Genomic DNA, 8,487 nt, shown 5'->3' with positions numbered 1-8,487 from the left:
ACTACAGTCCCTGGTTTGAATCCAGGCTGAATCACATACAGCCGTGATTGGAAGTCCCAAAAGGCGGAGTGCACAATTGGCCCAGCGTCGTCCTGGTTTGGCTGGGGTAGGCTGTCATTTTGTAAATAAGAATTTGTTCTTAACTGACTTGCCTAGTTTTATTTATATATATGATTATTTTTTTAAGTACAGTATTTTCAAGCAATAACAGGTTAGTGTAGTGTCTTTATTGTAAAAAGTGTTTGAATTTGTAAATTATTGTAGATATTTATGTTGCTGTACTTCTTTACCTGTAGAGACCGATCATTGCGGTGCAGACCAGCTGGCTGGTGTGTTTACGGACATATTCAATCAATCCCTATCCCAGTCTGTTGTTCCCACATGCTTCAAGAGGGCCACCATTGTTCCCGTTCCCAAGAAAGCTAAGGTAACTGAGCTAAACGACTACCGCCCCGTAGCACTCCCTTCCGTCATCATGAAGTGCTTTGAGAGACTAGTCAAGGATCATATCACCTCCACCCTACCTGACACCCTAGACCCACTCCAATTTGCTTACCGCCCAAATAGGTCCACAGACGATGCAATCTCAACCACACTACACACTGCCCTAACCCATCTGGACAAGAGGAATACCTATGTGAGAATGCTGTTCATCGACTACAGCTCGGCATTTAACACCATAGTGCTCTCCAAGCTCGTCATCAAGCTCGAGACCCTGGGTCTCGACCTCGCCCTGTGCAACTGGGTACTGGACTTCCTGACGGGCCGCCCCCAGGTGGTGAGGGTAGGCAACAACATCTCCACCCCGCTGATCCTCAACACTGGGGCCCCACAAGGGTGCGTTCTGAGCCCTCTCCTGTACTCCCTGTTCACCCACGACTGCGTGGCCACGCACGCCTCCAACTCAATCATCAAGTTTGCGGACGACACGACAGTGGTAGGCTTGATTACCAACAACGACGAGACGGCCTACAAGGGAGGAGGTGAGGGCCCTCGGAGTGTGGTGTCAGGAAAATAACCTCACACTCAACGTCAACAAAACTAAGGAGATGATTGTGGACTTCAGGAAACAGCAGAGGGAACTCCCCCCTATCCACATCGATGGAACAGTAGTGGAGAGAGGAGTACGTTTTAAGTTCCTAGGCGTACACATCACAGACAAACTGAATTGGTCCACCCACACAGACAGCATCGTGAAGAAGGCGCAGCAGCGCCTCTTCAACCTCAGGAGGCTGAAGAAATTCGACTTGTCACCAAAAGCACTCATAAACTTCTACAGATGCACAATCGAGAGCATCCTGTCGGGCTGTATCACCGCCTGGTACGGCAACTGCTCCACCCACAAACATAAGGCTCTCCAGAGGGTAGTGAGGTCTTCACAACGCATCACCGGGGGCAAACTACCTGCCCTCCAGAACACCTACACCACCCGATGTCACAGGAAGGCCATAAAGATCATCAAGGACGACAACAACCCGAGCCACTGCCGGTTCACCCCGCTATCATCCAGAAGGCGAGGTCAGTACAGGTGCATCAAAGCTGGGACCGAGAGACTGAAAAATAGCTTCTATCTCAAGGCCATCAGACTGTTAAACAGCCACCACTAACATTGAGTGGCTACTTCCAACACACTGACTCAACTCCAGCCACTTTAATAATGGGAATTGATGGGAAATGATGTAAAATATATCACTAGCCACTTTAAACAATGCTACCTAATATAATGTTTACATACCCTACATTATTCATCTCATATGTATACGTATATACTGTACTCTATATCATCTACTGCATCTTTATGTAATACATGTATCACTAGCCACTTTAACTATGCCACTTTGTTTACATACTCATCTCATATGTATATACTGCACTCAATACCATCTACTGTATCTTGCCTATGCCGCTCTGTACCATCACTCATTCATATCTTTATGTACATATTCTTTATCCCCTTACACTTGTCTATAAGGTAGTAGTTTTGGAATTGTTAGCTAGATTACTTGTTGGTTATTACTGCATTGTCGGAACTAGAAGCACAAGCATTTCGCTACACTCGCATTAACATCTGCTAACCATGTGTATGTGATGACGGCCTAGGAACAGTGGGTTAACTGCCTGTTCAGGGGCAGAACAACAGAACACCTTGTCAGCTCGGGGGTTTGAACTTGCAACCTTTCAGTTACTAGTCCAACGCTCTAACCACTAGGCTACCCTGCCGCCCCACTCGCATGTTTGTGAAGGGTGGCAGATTGTGTTTGTCCGTCAGCTTTGGTGACTTCCTGATTGTGTAACATCTTGTAAAACAACACCAGATGGTCCCAAATTATTTCATCATCTCTGATCTGGTGAGTTAAAAGGAATGACAGTCAATTTTTATTGTTAAAGAATTATATTTTATATTTTTCATTTAATAATCTTTGAATCTACCTTTATCCCATGACGCTTGAAGTTGTTCCGCACTGAGTTTTGAACATCAAAGATGATGGGGAGTTTGTGGTCTTCAACTGTGATGCAGTGTGCACCGTCGGTGTGTTCCTCAGCATTTAGCCCCAAGGAGTTTCATAGACTTCGTATTACAGGGTGACTGGTCACACACAACATTGATGACCTGTCACATTTAAAGTAATTACTGTAAATTCCAAATATATAGGAGGGATGAAACTGGACTATTGTGTATAGACATTGTTACTTAGTCAGTCCTATGATTTTTAGTCTCTTTATTGCCTCAGCCACAATATCAGCAGTCTCTTGGGCTGGCGTTGCCGATTTAGCCAGGAAATAGACAAATGCCTGCGTGGGAGATGTCAACAAGGCAGGGGTAAGTAAATGAAGTGTCTTGAGAGTGGAATTTTAGGAATGTTAAACTGTAGTCATGTATTGTCTGACAGCTCAGTCACATAACTACCTGTTTCCATTTCGAAGTGACACTCCTAACCATAACAACCATTGCCTGATTGGCAACATCTCACTTGATGGTTAAGCTGTCAATGATGTCAATCACAGAGAACCTCCGCCCTTTCTTATTTCTCTGCACACTGCACTGTAGTTTGAAGATGTCCTTTTAGATGTGGAGGTAGCGACTCCATGGCCTCCAACATTGGATCCTGTTTTGTTCTACAAATTTATAAAGAGGATAAATGCATGATGAAATCACCCTAATTGTATAACCAATCCTAATGCTGTCTATTAGAAGTCAACATATGTGTTATTCCAGTCTATAAGACGACGGTATACTTGGTTTTTATGGCTTTTAGTCTTGCGGATGTTGACAGCTTATTTTCCAGGAGCCTTATTCTCTTAAAAACTTAAAATATTTTTGTTTCAATGTGTGAACAATTAATCATTATTATTATTATTATTATACTATAGACCTCCTTCAATTGGATGATGGCCTCCTCCTGCATGACATCTGTGTTACATGCTGCTTGCTTTGACACCTGAGCTTCCTGTATGCTCATAAGGACGCCTTCTTCTGTCACCTGAGCAGCCTCCTGTGTGCTTGTGAGGATGCCTCCTGCCACCTCTGTCACCTAACAGACCACCTCCTGCAGACCACCTGAACTAAATTCAGCATCTGCTGCTTCCTCTGCTGGAGTTGGGTCTACTCTCTTGTTCTCTCGGTCTGTCTCACCTAAAACTCCTACATCTGCATCCCTGTCCTCTCCTTCAAAAATAGAACATACAATACTTTAAACCTGTTGTATTAATATAAAACAATAATGATGCATCTTTAATCGCTACGTATTTTGTAGTTGGCTCACTTCTATTTCTACAACGCTGTGCATCTGTTGCAGATTGAGGGGGTGGATTCATGCAATTTATTCTGGTAGGTACTGCCTCGGAGGACAGCGTCTTCTGTGAACCCTGTTTAAAGAGACATCTTTACCAGAAAAGGATTTACTGAAATGTATTTTTATTGACAAAGTTAGTAGCTGTACCTTAATCAGAATAAAACTCTTCAAAGTGCTCCTCTCACACAGAATAACCCCCTTTCTTCACGTCCTCAAAGGACTTCTGCAGACGGATGTCCCTACGCCTGATGTATCTCAGCCATCTCTTCCACCTGAGTAATTGCAAAAGTGTTTAAGGTTTAATCTCACATTTTATGAATTCAATTTTTTTTGGAATGACAGGCTTTACTTTACTGGCTGTATTGTCCCCATGGGGGCATTTTGTTGCAGTGTCATGTACATGTTTAAATACAAAACAAATTGACAATGCAACTTTCATAAGAGTTACATACCAATAAAAAGAGACTAACCTGCTGGCCCTACTGAGTCGATAGGAACATTAGCCTAAGCTATTTTGGAGGTATATCACACCTGGCACAAATGATTGTCTAGTTCTGTTTTTCCTGCTGAGGGGTGTCCTATACCTGTGCCCAGAGGGGAGTATTTCAAAGTCCGGGTACAGGGGGTAGCTTGGGTCTAAAATGATTTTGTGAGCCTTGTGGAGTGCCCTGACCTTAAAGATCTCATCCAGGCCTGTCTGTTTGACTCCAAGTACCTTGCATTAAAAATATAAATATTTCACCTTTATTTCACCAGGTAGGCCATTTGAGAACACCTTTATTTAACCAGGTAGGCCATTTGAGAACACCTTTATTTAACCAGGTAGGCCATTTGAGAACACCTTTATTTAACCAGGTAGGCCATTTGAGAACACCTTTATTTAACCAGGTAGGCCATTTGAGAACACTTTTATTTAACCAGGTAGGCCATTTGAGAACAAGTTCTCATTTATAACTGCGACCTGGCCAAGATAAAGCAAAGCAGTGCTACAAAAACAACACGGAGTTACACATGGAATAAATAAACGTACAGTCAATAACACAATAGAAAGGTCTATGTACAAATGTAGTAAGATTAGGGAGGTAAGGCAATAAATAGGCCATAGTGGCAAAATAATTACAATTTAGCTTTAACACTGGCGTGATAATTGTGCAGATGATGAATGTGCAAGTAGAGATACTAGGGTGAAAAAGAGCAAGAATAAATAATATGAGGATGAGGTAGTTGGATGGGCTGTGTACAGGTGCAGTGATCGTTAAGCTGCTCTGAGATATTTGTCTCCAGCTTCAGTGATTTTTGTTGATGCAATTCGTTCCAGTCATTGGCAGCAGAGAACTGGAAGGAAAGGCAGCTGAAGTGGGTGTTTGCTTTGGGGGTGACTAGTGAAATATACCTGCTGGAGCGCATGCTATGGGTGGGTGTTGCTATGGTGACCAGTGAGCTGAGATAAGGCGGGGCTTTACCTAGCAAAGACTTATAGATGACCTGGAGCCAGTGGGTTTGGCGATGAATATGAAGCGAGGGCCAGCCAACGAGAGCAGAAAGGTCGCAGTGGTGGGTAGTATATGGGGCTTTGGTGACAAAACGGATGGCACTGCGATAGACTGCATCCAGTTTGCTGAGTAGTGTTGGAGGCTATTTTGTAAATGACATCGCCAAAGTCGAGGATCGGTAGGGGTAGGATAGTCAGTACTATACTGACAGAGTATAGTACAGTCAACATTAAAAGTTCCCAGCTTTTTGAGAAAGTACTTTTTGTAGATCTGGTCTGTACATTTACTCCACTGAAGCTTATTGTCCAAGAGGACACCCAGGTATTTGTATTTCTCTACAATCTCTATATTCTGACCAATGATAGATGTTGCAGAGGTAGGTGTTGTACACTTCCTGAAGTCTATGCACATTACTTTGGTCTTGTTGGTATTGAGAACCAAGTGTGATTTGTCACGCCACTCTACAAAGTCATGTAGGACCGGGCCATGGTGTTCCTCGTCATCATGCAACAGGCTAATCAAGGCAGTGTCAACAGTGTCAACAACTTAATGAGGTGTCTGTCAGGATGGGAACTAGTACAACTATTAGTGTACAGGACTGGGGACAGAACACATCCCTGAGGAGAGTCTGTGTTGGTGGTGCGTATGTCCGATAAGTGGGGACCTATTTTGACCCGTTGTGACCGCTGGCTCAGGAAGTCCAACAGCCACAAAACCAGCCCTCAATTTAAGGAGAAGTCCCGAATAAGTCTCTGTGCCAGAATGTAAGGCCAGATTGTGTTGAAGGCAGAAGAAAAGTCAACAAACAAAACCCTGACATGGGATGTGGCACCCTGTAGATGTCTAGACCATGTTGAGAGTAAGAATGGCATCATCAACTCCTCTGCTGGGCTGATGGGAAAACTGAAACGGTTCAAGGAGCTTCTGGGTGGTGCTGAGAACATGACTTTTCTCAAGGCATTTATTTCATTACGAAAGATGTCAAGGCTACAGGGCGGTAGTCATTCAGCACAGAGGGATTAGATGCTTTAGGAATGGTATAATTATTGAGGTTTTCCACAATACTGGCACGTGTTGCTGGTCGAGTGAGGATTGGAAAATGTCTAAAAAAAACAGCCAATTGTTCAGCACAGTGCTTTAACACATGTCCACTTTTGTCTGGGCCTGGGCTTTTGTGTGCGTTACATCCCCTGAACTACTTCAAAACATCAGCCTGTTTAACAACAAACATTTGTAAATGATGCTTCCATTTGTTTTACTTCCGACACAAAGTTGTCTGATTTCAAATCTTGAGAAAACATTCAGTTCAGTTGCCATGTTCTGGCCCACATGTCTCCCAAGATCAGCACTGGTTTTTCCCCTGCCTATGTGGGGGGCACTAGCTATGGATTTAATCCCTTGCCAGGCCACCCTTGAGTTTCCTGAGGAGAGGGTCCTCTCCACCCTTTGCTTGTATGCCTCCTTGTCCACCAGTAGCTGTCTTTTGATCTCACGTTAGACAGGCTTTAAAAGATGTACAACACCCTCAGCATAAACTGCCTTCCTATTAAGTAGTGATTTTAGATTTTTTTGATACCCAAGGATTATTGTTGGGGAAGATTTTATAGGTTTTAGTAGGCACAACAGACTCAACACAGACATTTACATAGTCTGAAACAACATCTGAGTTCATCAAGATCAGAGCTGCTGTCCTCAAATACCTCCCACACAGTACAGTCAAAACACCCCTGGAGAAGAGTGATACTGTTGACCTTAAAGATCTGGACAGTTTTAACTATGGGTTTCTCCCTCTCCTGGAGCCGATAGTAGGTTGGCCTGAGGTAGACAACATTGTGGTCTAATGTCCCCAGGGGAGGTCTGGTGGTGGCAGAGAATGCATTTGCTATTGTCCCATAGCACAGATCAAGTCTATTTTTCCTAGTGTGAAATTTGACATACTGGTGGTATGTGCGCAGGACTTTGTGCAGATGGATTCCAGTTTCTGTGACAGATTATAAATCATCTCTGGTGCCTTTTGTTATATTAGCTTTTGGTTGAATGTACACAACGGTAACAAACAATTGGGGGAACTCACGGGGCAGATAATAGGATCGCAGTGACACAGAAAGCAGTTCAATGAAGCTGGCCAGCTCCACTTCCCTGTCTGGGACTCTCATCTACCCAAGTCTCAGTAAACGCCAGCAAACAGGCCTCCCGGTATTCGTGTTGGAAGCGCAGATTCGCTGACAGCGTATCAGCTTTCCCCCTCAGTGACATTGATCAGCAAGATGGTAGGTAAGGGAAGTTGGTTCTTCAATTTTTTTAATCTGTCTGACTCCCAAGGATTTGGGTTTTTAATCCACTCGCAGACAATTGGGGATTAGATGGGCCATTGGGATATCCATCGCGTTTGTGTTTAAATTGCATTATAGTACCAACTCCCTACTGTATTGGATTCCGCTGCCAGCAGCATTTTCATAATTTCGTCCCTTTGTAGCGGGTACAGTGAGGGGGGGAAAGTATTTGATCCCCTGCTGATTTTGTACATTTGCCCACTGACAAAGAAATGATCAGTCTAATTTGAATGGCAGGTTTATTTGAACAGTGAGAGACAGAAGAACAACAAAAAAATCCAGAAAAGCGCATGTCAAAAATGTTAAATTGATTTGCATTTTAATGATCACTGTATGTACACAATCAACAAGATCAGTCCAACACCCCACCACTGTAAATCCATCGTTGGCAGATTGTTTGTAAAGTAAGTGTACAAAACTTAGTTTTGTGTGTTTAAACATAAAAGAATGCCACACCAAACATCTCACACATTGCAGGATGCAACAGAGCCACGCCCCCTGGTTTGTTTTCCATTTTATGAAAATATGACAGATTCTTCTCTGGAGCCCTGCTAGAGTAGCTTCTACCCTTTCAAGGAGCAGAAGAGGCCTCAGCTGTTTCTGGGAATCTACAACATCAGTTGTGTTTTAACCTCTTCTCTGGGACTCCCAGCCATTAATCTTAATGTTTGTACAGTCGTCTCAAATAAAACTGTGAAGGACCTCGGCGTTACTCTGGACCTTGATATCTCTTTTGATGAACATATCAAGGCTGTTTCAAGGACAGCTTTTTTCCAGCTACGCAACATTGCAAAAATCTGATAATTTCAGTCCAAAAATGATGCAGAAAAATTGGGACAAAAGGCCACTCTAAAATGTGTAGTTTTG

This window comes from Oncorhynchus kisutch, linkage group LG10 (genome assembly GCF_002021735.2).
Source record: "Oncorhynchus kisutch isolate 150728-3 linkage group LG10, Okis_V2, whole genome shotgun sequence".
Classification (NCBI taxonomy): Eukaryota; Metazoa; Chordata; class Actinopteri; order Salmoniformes; family Salmonidae; genus Oncorhynchus; species Oncorhynchus kisutch.
The sequence above is the reverse complement of the archived record's forward strand: the minus strand, read 5'-3'. Positions refer to the sequence as shown.